Source organism: Pagrus major, chromosome 12 (genome assembly GCF_040436345.1).
Source record: "Pagrus major chromosome 12, Pma_NU_1.0".
In the NCBI taxonomy this organism is placed as follows: Eukaryota; Metazoa; Chordata; class Actinopteri; order Spariformes; family Sparidae; genus Pagrus; species Pagrus major.
Window position 1 is genome coordinate 10,301,727 of NC_133226.1, and position 15,242 is coordinate 10,316,968.

Here is a 15,242-nt window from a genome sequence, read left to right on the forward strand (position 1 = left end):
AGGACATTTTACCCCCCACTTTATGCCACTGGCCCGTATTTGTTTTAAATCACTGTATCCCAGTTCCAATTATTCCTGTGTACTCTTGCATAGCTGTTTTGTCATGACGATAACTTCACAACCATGCATGATGCAGTCACATTACACCCCAGGCCCATGTTTGTGGTCCTGGAGACAACTTTTGTACCGGGAACTACCACAAAAGCAGTTTTGAGTACTTTGCCAGGTGTTTGTAAGTATGTCTGTCTATCTTTCTGTCTGTTGCTAGATTGTGTCAACATGTCATCTTAACAACCATGCAAGATGCAGTCAAGAAACTATAAGTAGTCATGGATCAGAAGATGCACATGTTGACCATTGCGCAGCTGGTGTAATCCTCGAGTTTGTTTTATTTGTGTTTCTACATGTTTGTGTTGGGACCAATTGTCCTTGTTGTCTGTCGTTTTTCTATTTGGTGTTGTTGTTGTTGTTATTCTTGGTGAATATTTGTACTGTGTTATGCTTGGTCATTTAAAATAAAACCAGTCCAATCCATGCACCTTCATGCATATGTGATGGAAGTGGACACAACATTAGCACCTCAATATTATGAAATTGACAACACCGTAACTAAACAACTAAACTTTAAACCACTCTGTCACACTGTCAGTCAAAACTGAACATTATAAGACTTACAAAGCAAGTCATTATTGCTACTGTATATTATCTTGCATTGTACTGCTCATGTTTTCCGTTCTTTTGTCCACCTCCTTAACTTTCATCAGCATTCATGGGGTGAACTTGTTTATACCATTTGGGAAAGAAAAAATTGTTTTGCATTAGCATGCATGGAGTATTTTGGCTCTTGGCCCTGGTCCAGTGAAAGTCTTATGTGAGTTAAGTTGTTAACATTCCCCTCTGATACTCTGCAAGCGAACATTGTTGTTGCCAAGAACAAATCTATTAACCGGATATTACTTCGTCAGCAGGGTGTTTGGTATTATAATGTTTTAATTAAATAGATAGATTAGTTTAATATTGCTTTTGTGTATTTGTTTTGTTCAAGATGTATTGCTTCTGATGTAACATGTACTCACAATAGTTGATACATGAGTCAAGATCTAAAACAAGTGCGTTCATCAGGGAAAGGGCAACCAGATAAGCGAAGCAAATGCTCTCCTCTTCTCACAAATATATATTTTCACAAATTAAATGAATGTTTGTTTCATTTTTCAAACACAAAAAGACATTTTCCAATTAATGCATGACTAAAACAGCGTGGAGATGCTTGAGCTGCCTGCCTTTAACCAAAGACTTTAACATTTAGCAAAGTTGCTCTACTCATCTTCAAATCCTTTCACTCGCAAAACCATTCAGTGATTCCAGGTGCCTTGTGTAAAAGCATCTGCACTGACTGCGTCTCCAGTGACTTGTGCAGGTTTTTCCATTTTGTTTGCCACCTGTGTGTATGTTCATTTAGTAAAGAGATACAGAGAAGGAGTTGCAGATGTACACCTAAACAAATTTAACGCGGTACAAGATAATCTTGTGATAATGCTTTCTTATTCAACTAAATGGTCATTTGAATGCTGTGGAAAGCTGTGACTCTGTAATGTGTAGCAGGTCCTTCCTTTAGAATAGCTGGCAGTTCAGCACCATGGAAAGCTCCACAGCAGGGGAATGAATGAGCTACAGTATTAACCAGAGCCCCTATTCAGACATGGTATCAACATGTGTCCTGAGTGATCCAATCACAACCAGAGACCTCAATTACAGGTGGGTCTGGGCCGCATGTCACCACATTCTTTTAGCAGTGTTTTCGCACATTTGTCCTGGCCCATATTGAAGGACTGCCTACTCAACTGACCTCTGTGAAACAAGAAGAAGAAGCCACAACAACAGGAAGACTGGATTACACATTGTTGGATTTCCATTACATGTTTGGGCTCTCATAACCTGACAATGTTAACAGCGGATGGTTGTGACTCTGCCATTGAATAGAGTTGCTGAGGGAGGAGAAAGGTAACAAACTTTGCAAAACAGCAAATGGTGAACTATCTGTGACTTCTTGTAAATTCAGTATCAAATGCAATACAGTAAGTTGTTTCTTTCCTTGTGAACAGGGTCATTTTGTTGTGGCATCACTGCACCAGCCTGTCTGCTTCTTTGTCTAAAGTGCATTTTACCTGACAATATTTTGTTTTAAACATTGTGAAATGCTGTCGACAATAAATTCTTAATTATTTTGGCCTTCTTGTTAATTCGGCAAATTTCATACATGAAGATATTTCTTTCTTTGTGTGAAAAACATTGTGTCTGTTTGTCCCATTGATGTGCATGTTTTTTTGTCATTTGGAGCAGGGGCGTGAGGGCCGATCACAAGCGAGAGGTGTGCACTGACAGACTTAAAAATGTCCACTTGTGATCAGATCTCTCAGGGCAGATGTCATTATCAGGTCTGAATTCCCTCAGAGAGGTTAGGTGCTGGATTTTCTCTAAACTTTATCATAGTCACCATGTGACTGCCTGAAAAATGACCTTGGCATGCGTGGCCAGTAGTAGTTTCACAAATTTCTCTGTGTGCTGTAACACCCTCATGAAAAAAACTTTTTAATGGATTTCTTTTCTCTTTCTGTCTATATTCTTTGAACCTGAAATGTAGTTAATTCTTGTTCCATCTTCTCTCTCACTCATGCACATGCACACACCACACACACACAAGCTCAGAGCCCTTGATGACAGGGTCTAGTTGAGCGATATCATCTGCCATGGGACAATCTGTCAGAGGCAGGACAGAAAGTTGGCAGAGGAGAACCACGAGACAATCCCAGATACCAGAGAGGCATGCTGCCAAGATGAAGAGATGGAAGGGGCAGACAGGCAGAGAATCAAGGCAGAGAGGAAGCAAAAGTGGAGGCAGGGTTTGTGGGATGGGGGATTTTTAGGTATGACAGGGAAAGAGATGGGAGGGCAATAAAGTGACAGGTCAGATTAGAGATAATCAAGGAGGGGGGGTGCTCTATCACATCGTAGAGTGCAATCAACATTGATGTCAGTTGGCACTGTACACACGCTGAGTATACTTCCACGGTACATCAAGACCTTCAAATGCAGGAGGTTTTAAGTTATTTTTAAAAGTGACTTTTTGAATACAGAGGTCGTAACAACATTTACATCTTTCTGAGTACAAGCCGCACAGTGCAAATAGTCTATGATAAAAGGTACGTTTGACAGCCAAACAGCTCCGCATCAGGAAAAAAATAACCTACATCGTATATTTTATTTAAAGAGCTACTTAAAACTGTTTTAGCTTGAACATGCCCCCTTCACAAGGTTAAAAAACATACACTCAAAGCTTGGTGTTCCAGTGCCCCAGGACCTATCACACTCCCACTTTTCAGATGTTTTAACACAGAGACACGACAGCTTCAAGAATTCATAGAATCATAGGTAAACTGTAACTCTAGTTTGACTGTCCATACCAGCTGGTATCCACAAGACATTTCACTCTTTCAACCTTAAAAAAAGGTTTTTCCAAAAGAGACATTCACACATCCAAATTCAGATGCACGTGCATAGTAAAGTATCACAACAGCACAGAAACCTGAAAATAACTTGTTTGCTACCAGAATCAATAGACTGTTTCATAAAGTGACTGTGTAACTCCACACAACAAGTGGATTTAGTGTTAACTACTCTTGAGTTATTTCCCATTGTTATGACTTTGCAGTTCAAAAAAGGACCCAAATACAGAACACCAGGCAGCCAGGTTGAAGACACAAAGAGCGAGATTTAATAACAAAAAGCTGACTCCAGTCAAACAAAAACAGAAGAAGCAGGTAGAGGCAAAATCCAAGAACTAAGGAGTAATACGAAAAACTGATATAAAAACAAACCGGCATAGCACGAACAACACAGGCAGGAATACTAAAGAGGCATGAGCAGCGAACACAGACAACCTGATAGCTAGCAGAGGGGAAACTTATGGACTAAACACACAAGAGACACAGATGACGCAGAAGACAAAACATCACACATGAGGAGAGGGAACTTTTAACATAAGGGAAAAAAATATATCTATGAAAGTGTGTCCCACCCTTTCTGATTTGTACATTTTCAAATCCAAACCGCACAAAGTAATTTAGCAATTTGCAGCTAGATTTCCCCTGCTTTTTCCCTTATTGGTTCATTGATTAATGGCTAAATTAAAGTCTGAATTAAATGTGTGACTCCAGGCTTAGTTTTGCAACAAAGTACAGCTGTTAAATCTGTATTACATTAACTTGCTCGTGGTCTAGAACTTATATTACTCAGGTGTTCCTGTCACTGTGTCCTCTAAAGTTGCTCAGAAAGTTTATAAGAAAGTGTTTGTTGAAAGTGAGTGTTTATAGAAACTCTTGTGAAAGATTTTTACTGTTTCTTTTGCCAGAGAAAAACCATCAGCTAGCTTGTTTTTAGTGTTGAAGGTCTTTTAACAGCTAATATCACCTGAAAACCCATTTTGTGAAGCTAGTTGTCTTGATATGAGCCATCCTGGTTCGGGACAGCTGGAACATAAAAATAGATAGATTGCAGCCTGACTTAACTATTGTAGACTGTTTCTGCCATGATGGAGACACGCTGGTTATGGCTTCCAACACCCTGAGTAACCTCTGGAACCTGTCATAAAATAATACGTGAGTTGTTTATTTATAAAGCACATTTTGTGAGGTTGAAACAGACTGAAGTACAGGGCAAATAAAAGAAAAAGTGACAAAAAGATAGCAAGAACACTGACAAAATATTACACTCTAAAAAATATTATGGCAGTGTATATTTTTTCTTTCATATTTCTTGAGCCTTGGCTAATGTTGAGCAGCCACTGTTGGGTCCCCGAGACACAGGTGTGTGCACACATACGCACAAAAACAAAGCCACATTTGCAGCCCACCTGATCACACCTGTGGTAAATGAGCCAGCAAATGAAATACTGTTCAACACACAAGTCTGTGCATACACTCACTCATACACACATGTATGATTCAAATATCACAAAGTAAAAAACAAACTGTTCTTTAGAAATGCATACAGAAATATGAGATCACTTCAACTTGGCAGGAATGAGAAATATTATACACCCATACACACAGAAAGTATTTGTCACACACACACACACACACACACACACACACTACGAATACTTGAAAGTTTGAAATCCATCCACACATAACATCGAGGCTGGAGACTCATCAGATTTTGAGAAACTATTTCACGGTCTGTTCATTCAAAAAATAAATGTACTCACCATCGCACTTTAGCACAAGCACTTACACACACAGACACAGACACACACGTAGATGGCAAATACATACATGCAGAACAACTTTCATACGCCCACACTGAAAAAGGGGACAGCACACCTACGCACAAGTTTGAGTGAAAATGAAGGTAACGCTTTAGATTACAGTCTCCAGTTTACAGCATAAGTACTCCGGAGTTACAGTGTAATGTACTAATGTTTGTACTAATGGTGTACCTGTACAGTACATACTAATGCATATATGTATGGGGAACAAGATATGAAATAAGGGGGTAACAATTTAGGATTTAACAAAGAATTTATACTCTAGAACTTTTTTAAGTACTGAGTACCTTTTCTATTGTTACAGGGTATCTATGACCTACTGAGCAATAACCTGAACGTTTGGGATTAATTTTGAATTAAGCAACTGCAGCTTGTAAACAATAGCACCCCCCGAAGAGGTTACCCTGGATGCTGCCACAGCAGCAGTTTTATCAGAACTTGAAAACATTTCTTCATTAAAACAAGGTTCGTCTTGATGTAAAAGATGTTTTCGCTTTTCTCCCAGCCAGCTTCGGTGAGAGTTTGATTTAGCAACTGGCAAAGCTGGTAGAGCTTTCCTACTGTCGATCTGATTGGTTGAAGTTAGCCTGTGATAGAAGGTTACAGACAGACGATTCATCCAATCACCATCCTAGTATTTTTTGAAAACGCCTGCCATTTTCCACACAGTTTCTAGCGGCTCCTTCCCAGATGGATTTGTGAAACAAACCATCTGGCGTGTCAGGTTAGTGCAGATCAGTCACAATAAAACAACTTTGGAAAGCTGCCTGAAAATGACTTGAAGTCATTACAACTTTCTAACAGAAACTGACATACTGAGTACTGTGTGTGTGTGTGTGTGTGTGTGTGTGTGTACACAGAGGAAACAGTCCACTCCATTATCCCCGGTCAGTCTTTAACAAGCTCTGAGACCCTGAGCAACCCAGCATCTGTCATTTACTGTCATCTACCAAACAAGCACTCAAACACACAAAGTACACACCCACACACTGCAACTCTAAACACACACACACACCATTTTACTATACGCACCCATACAACTTGTTCCAAACACATCCACACACCCTTTCTGTTCACACTCTACATACACAGTCTCTTTGTCTCGCACACACACAGAATAAACACACACAAACACTTCTGCAGTCATCTAAATTGATGGGCTCATCAATTTTTTAATCTGCATTGTTCTTAGGACAGCAATTACCGTCCTTCCCACTTGTCACATTGCCCACTAAAAATTGGTCACACAGGGTGAATAGCTTGTTATTGCAGTAATTACATACACTGGGTATAATTCTCCTCTTACCACTCTTCTGCTCTCTGTCAGTTTCTCCCCTCCATTCCTCTCCATCATGATTTTTTTCTTTCTCCTCACACTGCTTCCACCTCTTAACTTTTTTATGCTTTTTCTGCAGTCCTGACGTTTCCCATGTCTGCTTATTATAAGCAACTGCGGGCTTGATTTCTAGGGAGTTAATTGTCGATGTCTTGCAATTTTAGGGGTTTTTCTTTCCTCAGATTGAGGTTTGCTGTGTCTAGCTGTGTAGTAGCTGGCACAGAGACGCACCACAGACCTTAAATAGTACAGACTCTGTGTCTGAGGGGATGTATGCAAATTATTAGGAGAGATTTGAGAAATGGTTTGTTTTTTGCTGAGGGAAGGGTAGTCTGTCTTTTGGGGGAGAGCAGAGAGGGGCCATATTTAACAATTTTAAGAAAGGAATCAAATTGTCACAAATGATGAAGTGTCCTTTGTCTTATGTAGAAGAAAGCATTCCTGGTAAATGTTATCCTCACCAGAAGTTGTTTTGCCTTCTATTTTTCTGCATTTTGGCAAAAATCAAATAAATAAATAAATAAATAAAACCTGTAATATAAAGTATGCCTTGGTACAGGCTGGGGCTAGCTGGTTAGCCTGCTAATGTAACGGGTGTGTCTTGTCTCTGGCCTATGCACATCCGTTAACTTGTTTCTTGTGTGTGTTGTTTCTATCCTGCGTTGTGTTCTTGGGGGTGAGGGAAAGATGGACACAGGACTCAGGCTGCTGATCCACCGGACATTTATTCAACAGGCAATGGTGGCATCTGTATGAGAATCAAATGAAAGTACATCTGTGACATGCGGTCTTGAGCTAGCTCACAGCAGGCCCCTGCTCTCAGTGGGGTCATCACCGACTGAGCTAACTATAAAGTTCACAATTATATTTAATAAAATACTGAAATAAAATGAAATAAAAAAATATATTAAAATGTTCCTTGTTGAGTTGTATCTGTACATGAACATAAATTCAACCAACAATCAACCAAGTCAATGGAAAAATGAAACCAGTAAACAGTGAAATACATCAGTATCCATACCTGTATGAGAATCAAATGAAAGTGCATCTGTGACATGCGGTCTTGAGCTAGCTCACAGCAGGCCCCTGTTAGCAGCACACACATACACACACATGAAGAAAACAACGAAAAATAAACACTTGTGCCTGCAGTAGTTTTACAATGGCATAGCTGCGAAATTCACCTAGCAACACACACCACAACCGTTCACACTCTTCATTTATCATCCATACATGTATATTATTACGTTTTTAATACCTTTCAACCCAAAACAAAATGTAAACATGACGAGAGAAATGAACACATACCTGCTCTCAGTGGGGTCATCACCGACTGAGAGCGGAGCAGTTCGCGGGTCAAGCAGACGACGAACTCTTAAAGAGACAGTACTGATTTAACGTCTCTGCAGACCAAACTACAAAATAAAGGTGAAACCAAATAAAATGGTTCCTTTCAAAATAAAATCAGGGTTTTGGTGAGATTTCAAAAGATAAAATTAAAGTACATTTCAACCTGGTTACATTCACCCCTCCTGAAATTCAACAACATCCTGATTTTAGATGTCTGTTCAGGAATGCAAAGATGTCTAACACTGACACAACCTGGCACAAGTGAAAAGAAGGACCTAGTCCTCAGTAACAACTCAGGAGTTACCTTACATATAAGGATCAGGAAAGAAAGAGGGTGATCAAATCTCAAAATTCCCTTAGTTAAATGTGACGCCTGATACGCCACATAACACTTGGCCCACAAAATTGTCTATAGACACTTGCACATTCAAAACTTAACCCTTAAAAGTGGAGTCTGAACCATAGACTCTATCAGTCTGTTCACAGATTTCACCAATCTCCCTGCACGTGTTCTAACATGACCATCAGCCCCTGTGTGTGTGCATGGGTCAGTGTGAACTGAGACACTTGCATCTGTTGATGGTAGCATGTCCGTAGGGGGTGCCAGTGAGATGGATGGGTTCTCAGCAATGGCATCGACAGGGCTAGACACTGGACCAGGCTGGTCCTGCTCTTCTGAATCAGCCGATTCAGGCTCAGGTGTATCAGCAGAGAGTGAAACATCAGATCCTCCTCCATCCTGCGCATCGTCGTCCTCAGCCAGTGCTCCCAACAGTGAAGTTATACCATCACCATCCTCTGCCTGATCGGATTCCTCGCTGATGAATGACAGATCAGTGGCGCAGGTGTCCTCACCTGTATCCATCCCAGAGAGAGGCAGGAAGTTGACCTCCAGCAAAAGGTTCCTGTGCACCACTTTTGTACGTCCAGCCACATCCTGTATCTTGTAGACGTGAATGTCCGGATTCACTCCAACAACTGTATACACTCCATCCTCCCATTTGTCGGCCAATTTCCTCTTCCCACGTTCAGTCTTGTTTGCCACCAAGACACGATCTCCCACAGACAAATAAGCGCCCTTCACACGCTTGTTGTATTGCTGAGTTTGATGTCGCTGCTCGACAGAAGAATGTCTCTGAGCAATCTCCATGGCGCTTTTCAGACAGGAGAGCAAAGAATTCACATATGAGTCATAGTCGACAACGTCAGAGTCGCTCAGAACAGGCCCGAACATGAGATCCACAGGCAGGCGAGGGACACGCCCAAACATCAAAAAGAAGGGGGCGTAACCTGTAGTCTCATGGACAGTGGCGTTGTACGCAAATGTGAGGGTCTGGATCTGTTGTGGCCACCGATGTTTTTCTTTGAGGGGAAGGGTACGGAGCATGTTACCCAGAGTGCGATTGAATCGCTCTGTCCCGCCATTACCCATAGGGTGATAGGCTGTTGTGTGCGATTTGGCGACACCAGCCAACAGGAGGAGCTCTGCGATCAACTTGCTCTCAAAATTGGTGCCCTGATCGGAATGTAGTCGCACAGGAAAGCCGTACACACAGAACACGTTATCCCAGAGCTTTCTGGCGACCTGCTGCGCTGTTTGGTTGGTACAAGGAAAAGCATGGGCGAGTTTGGTAAAGTGGTCGGTGACCACTAGGACATCGACTGACCGCTGCCTGCTGTCCTCCGCCGACCAAAAATCTATGCACACCAGCTCCATTGGTGCTGAGCTCTTGATGCTTTCCAATGGCGCACGAGCAGCAGGTTCGGGCGACTTCCCAACCACACACCTCTGACAACACTTGACGTAAGCTCTCACATCCCTCTCCATGGTGGGCCAGTAAAAACGCTGCCTAGCGAGTGAGAGAGTCCGGTCCTGACCCTGATGACCAGCCAGGTCATGGACGCCGGACAAAGCTTTGTTCAACAGGCTCTCAGGCAACACGTACTGGAATCTCTTCTGTTTGGACACGTGGTCCTTCATGACTCTGTACAGGACACCATCACGGACTACAAATTTGTCCCATTGCCTCAACAACCTGAGCACTTTGGAATTAGCGCCATGCTTTTCACGTCTTGACGGTCGCCTCTTGGCAGCAACAAAAGACACAACCCTGGAAATGTTGGAGTCCTGCTCTTGACTCAACCGCAGCTCTTGGGCAGAAAACATGGGCAAAGTTTCTGGACCAGCTGGTAGCTGTTGGACATGTTGGACCAAACAGAGTGCCCTGGACTCAGCCGCGTCAATCCAGTCACAGTGAGCCTGGCAAAGAGCCTGGATTTCATTTGCATCACAGACTGACTTGGGGAACGAGTGACCTTTGGACCTGCAGGATTGAGACAGACAGCTGGCCCTGAAAACATCCTGCACAGACTCCCCTTCGACAGCATTGGCCTCCTGAACCAAGGTGGAATATGGCTCTTTCAGTAGTCTCTGACTGATAGACTTGGCGAATGGGTCGCGGCTCAGAGCATCAGCCACCACGTTCTTCTTTCCAGGTAGATGATTGAGGTCAAAGGAGTAGGATGCGAGCTTAGACACCCAGCGGATCTCACAGGCGTCAAGCTTCGGCTTCGTCAGCAGGTATGTAAGCGGATTATTATCCGTCCAAATGGTGAAGCTACGGCCTTTCAGCCAGTGGCTGAATTTTTCGCAAACACTCCACTTCAAAGCCATAAACTCCAATCTGTGCGCTGGATATCTTCGCTGTGACGCGTTCAGTGTCTTGCTCGCAAAAGCCACGGGTCTGGCTTTAGACTCCCCTTGAGGCACTTGAGATAGAACCGCCCCAAGTCCGTCCAATGACGCGTCAACTGACAAAATGAAAGGTTCGTTAAAGTCTGGATGAACAAGCACAACACACTGCAACAACATGGTCTTCAACTGCTCAAAAGCGTCTTGACATTCTACTGACCAATCAGCGGAGGTAAGTTTACGATAAGTGCCCTGAGACTTCCTGTCTTTTGCAAACTTTCCTTTTCTTTTCTGTCCAGCTGTTAGAGCAAACAGTGGCTTTGCAATAGCTGAACAATGTGGGATGAAATGCTGGTAGTAGAATACCATACCAAGGAAAGATTTGATTCTTTGGACAGAGGGTGTACACTCATCAACCTCCATGAGATCCTGTACAGTCATCTTGGTGATGACTTCCACCTTGGCGGGATCGACTGACACACCCTCACCATTGATGACATGGCCGAGGAAACCAACTTGCTTCTTCAGGAAATGGCATTTTTTAGGAGCCAATTTCAAATTATTCTCCCGCAACCTCTGAAACACTAGCCGGAGTCTGGACAAGGCCTCATCCTCTGACGGCGCAAAAACAAGGAGATCGTCGAGGTAACACAACAGCTTTGAAAAGTTCATGTCCCCAAAGATCCCAATCATCATCCTCATGAAGGACGCGGGACTGTTACACAATCCCTGGGGCATGCGATTGTATTCATGCAGCCCCAGAGGAGTTGTGAAAGCTGTGTACTTCTTGTCGTCCTCGTGAAGCGGGATGTTAAAGAAGCCCGAAGTGAGGTCCATTGTGCTAAAGAGACAGTTGCCTCCAAGAGCGGCCAGACAATCGGACTGGTGCGGTAAAGGGTGAGCGTCTTTCAAAGTTCTGGCGTTCAGCCACCTGAAGTCGGTGCAAATCCGCACCCCACCGTCTTTCTTCCACACCATCACCAGAGGCGAAGCATATTCACTTGAGGATTTCCTAATGATACCCTTCTCCTCCATCTCAGTAAGAACTTGCCTCAGCTTCTGATAATGCGCAGGAGGAACTCTTCGGTACGGCAGGCGAAAAGGACGGTCGTCCGTGAGACGAATGCGGTGCACGTACCCACTGACTTCACCACAGTCCAAAGAATGTCTCGAGAAAATGTCCTGATATTCAGATATCAACTGTGTGAGCTGAGACTTACAGGCAGCACTGACCTGACAAGAGTCTACATCGATGTCACTCAGGCCCAACTCCAACAAACTTTTGTCCAAGTGAACGGCAGGAGGGACACAGGATGAGCTGCCAGAATGCTGCGTGTCTGCGCCAGAAGCTGGTGTCTCTGCATCTGACTGCAGCTTCTCAGAAGCAGCTTGCATGCCCTGGAAAACATCCAAATCTTCAATTGCCACACAAGAAAACACATCAGCCAATTTACAGTTTCTTTTCAGTGTGACTGCTTTTTCAGACGGGTTCACAACAGTCATAGGTACCCATCTATCACCCCAAAGAGGCGAGACGAGACGACCCACCAAAACACCTCGTGGCATGGACTTGGAGCTGGTCGGCTCTATAACAACCGTGCTGCCTGGAGACATAGGTGAGTTTGCAGGGAGTCTGCCCCAAACCAAATGTTCATGTCTCGGCAGGAGTGTTACTGCTTGGGTGAGTTTAACAGTGCCTATTTTGTCAGGAACTTCACGCCCTTTCCATGACTCAACATTGGTGAACATAGACAAGAACTGCTCAACATCAGGATCAGGCTGATATCCATGTCTGGATGCAATGTCCCAATAGTCGCTGTCGCTCTTCATGACATGAATGATGTGCTTGATGACATTTGAACCCAAGATGAGGTCGTCACGCTGGCCAGGGACCACCAAGGTAGGTACAACACAATGAACACCATAAATCTTCATTTCTAACTCATGAAAACCCTCAGGTTGAGTTTGCAGACCTCCACAGCCAATCAAAACAACATTCTCTTCAGGGTACTGTCTCTCAGGCAAAACACCGGCAGAGCTGAGTTTCTCCACAGCTGGCTCACTGACGCTACACGCCATAGACCCAGAGTCCAACATACCTTTAAGCTCCACGCTGTTGTTGACGAGGACAGGAGCATAGAACAGCTCACTGAAGGCTTGAATTTTCTGAGAGGCTTGAATGACAATCTTGGTCCCTTTTGGAGCCTTTGCACAGCTGTTCTCATATAGCCAAGCAGGATCAGATGTGTCAGAGAGGGATTCAGTCAAATCACCCACACCGCCCCCCTCCAGGTGCAGGCGCTCTAGTTTAACTGCTGGTTCTGCCCACCAGCGCTGCTGTCGGGCTGGAAGCGGCGCTGGCTAGCCTGCTGTGGACAGTCCTTCTTCCAATGACCAGGAGACAAACACTTCAGGCACCTGTTCTCCTTCCTGCAGTGAGACAATGTAGAATGATTAGAAGCCCCACAAACTCTACACACCCTCTGGAGAGCGTGAGGTGCTGTGGCTCGAGAGCGAAAGTCTGTAGCAGGCACTTGTGTCTGTTGTGTGACTAGCCGATCTAACAAAGTCACCAAGCTCTTCATGCAGTCATTATTAACACAAGATGCAGCTGAGGGTACTGAAAGTGGCACAGACTGCATAGTAACATTAGGGACAGGTGCATTGTCAACCTTAGAAACTTGACACTGGGAATGGACTTTGTGTTCTACTGTACTTGGTCTAGTTGGTCTTATGACAGCAGCTCGAGTCTTCTTCTCCTGCATGTGTTCATCCAGTCTCTCTTGGATCTCACAAGCTGACCATTTCTCTGCAGACTTGTACTTGAAAACACTGGCAAGAGATTGGTCTGGGCAGTGTTTGATAAACATCATGCTAACTTCATGGCTTGGGTCATCAATGTTACGGCCTTGCCTTCTCAAACATTCATCTGCCACATCCACAGTTTTATTTAGCCTGATCCAATACTCCATGGCATCTTCACCTGGTGCAGGTAGTGTGTTATAAAAATCTGCCAGTGGCATGTTGGAGTATGTCAATTCGCTAAAGTGTTGTTTCAAAATGTCAAAAATCATGTGTGGGTCTGTAGTATGGTTGATAGAGGTGTTATTACGCAGCTTTATCCTCACTACATCCCCTGCCTTGCCCATAAGCCTCGCTAGAATTTCTTGTGATTGCTCATGAACAGGAATATGTCTTTTCTTTAAGTACAGAGTCATCAAATTTTCCCACTCATGAACAGTGAATCTGTCTGAGCCATCGCCCCTAAATATAGGAGGCTCCTTTGCATCTGACTGCATGACAAACTTGACATTAGATTGTGACATGTCTGAGGATTTGTCAGGAGTGTCTGTACTGATTGTGTACCTGTCGTGCTGTAGCTGAGCTGCAATGGACTCACCTAGCTTTGCAGCTAACTGTGTGATGAGTGAGCCCAAGTCTGGGTCCTGCTCGACATGGCTTGGCCTGGCACGATCTACATATTGTGTTGAGGTAAGTTGTGGCATGTCTAATGCACTGACTCTGTGCCCTGGTGTCCTGGTCTCTGAAGGCTGCCTGGCAAACCCCCTCCCCACACCAAACTGGAACTCAAAAGAGTCACGCCCAACATCATCACCTTCCCCCTCAACAAAAAAAGTCTCACCGCCCTCTGCCATGGTACTTTCACTTCATACACACAAACAAAAAAAATATCTGGTAAAGATATCAAATCAGTCAGAGTGGTTAAATCAAAATAGCAGAAAAAAAACAGATAACCACATCAATCAACAGTTTCAAAACAATAAATCAACATCTAGGCGCTGTTATGTTGACACAGGCCATTTTCCACATCTTTCTTTCTTATCATTTTTTTTTTTGTCCTTTAATTTTTTTTCTGTCTCAGAATCTTAGTCCATGTAAATCCAAAAGAAACTGTCCGCTGGGCATAGTCCGTGGAAATACCTGAGTACCATGAAAGGTGAGTGACTGCAGCTTCCCTCGGTGGACGAGCTGACGTCGAACTTCTGACCAATCCTTGAAAGGTCACGGCACCATTGTAACGGGTGTGTCTTGTCTCTGGCCTATGCACATCCGTTAACTTGTTTCTTGTGTGTGTTGTTTCTATCCTGCGTTGTGTTCTTGGGGGTGAGGGAAAGATGGACACAGGACTCAGGCTGCTGATCCACCGGACATTTATTCAACAGGCAATGGTGGCATCTGTATGAGAATCAAATGAAAGTACATCTGTGACATGCGGTCTTGAGCTAGCTCACAGCAGGCCCCTGCTCTCAGTGGGGTCATCACCGACTGAGCTAACTATAAAGTTCACAATTATATTTAATAAAATACTGAAATAAAATGAAATAAAAAAATATATTAAAATGTTCCTTGTTGAGTTGTATCTGTACATGAACATAAATTCAACCAACAATCAACCAAGTCAATGGAAAAATGAAACCAGTAAACAGTGAAATACATCAGTATCCATACCTGTATGAGAATCAAATGAAAGTGCATCTGTGACATGCGGTCTTGAGCTAGCTCACAGCAGGCCCCTGTTA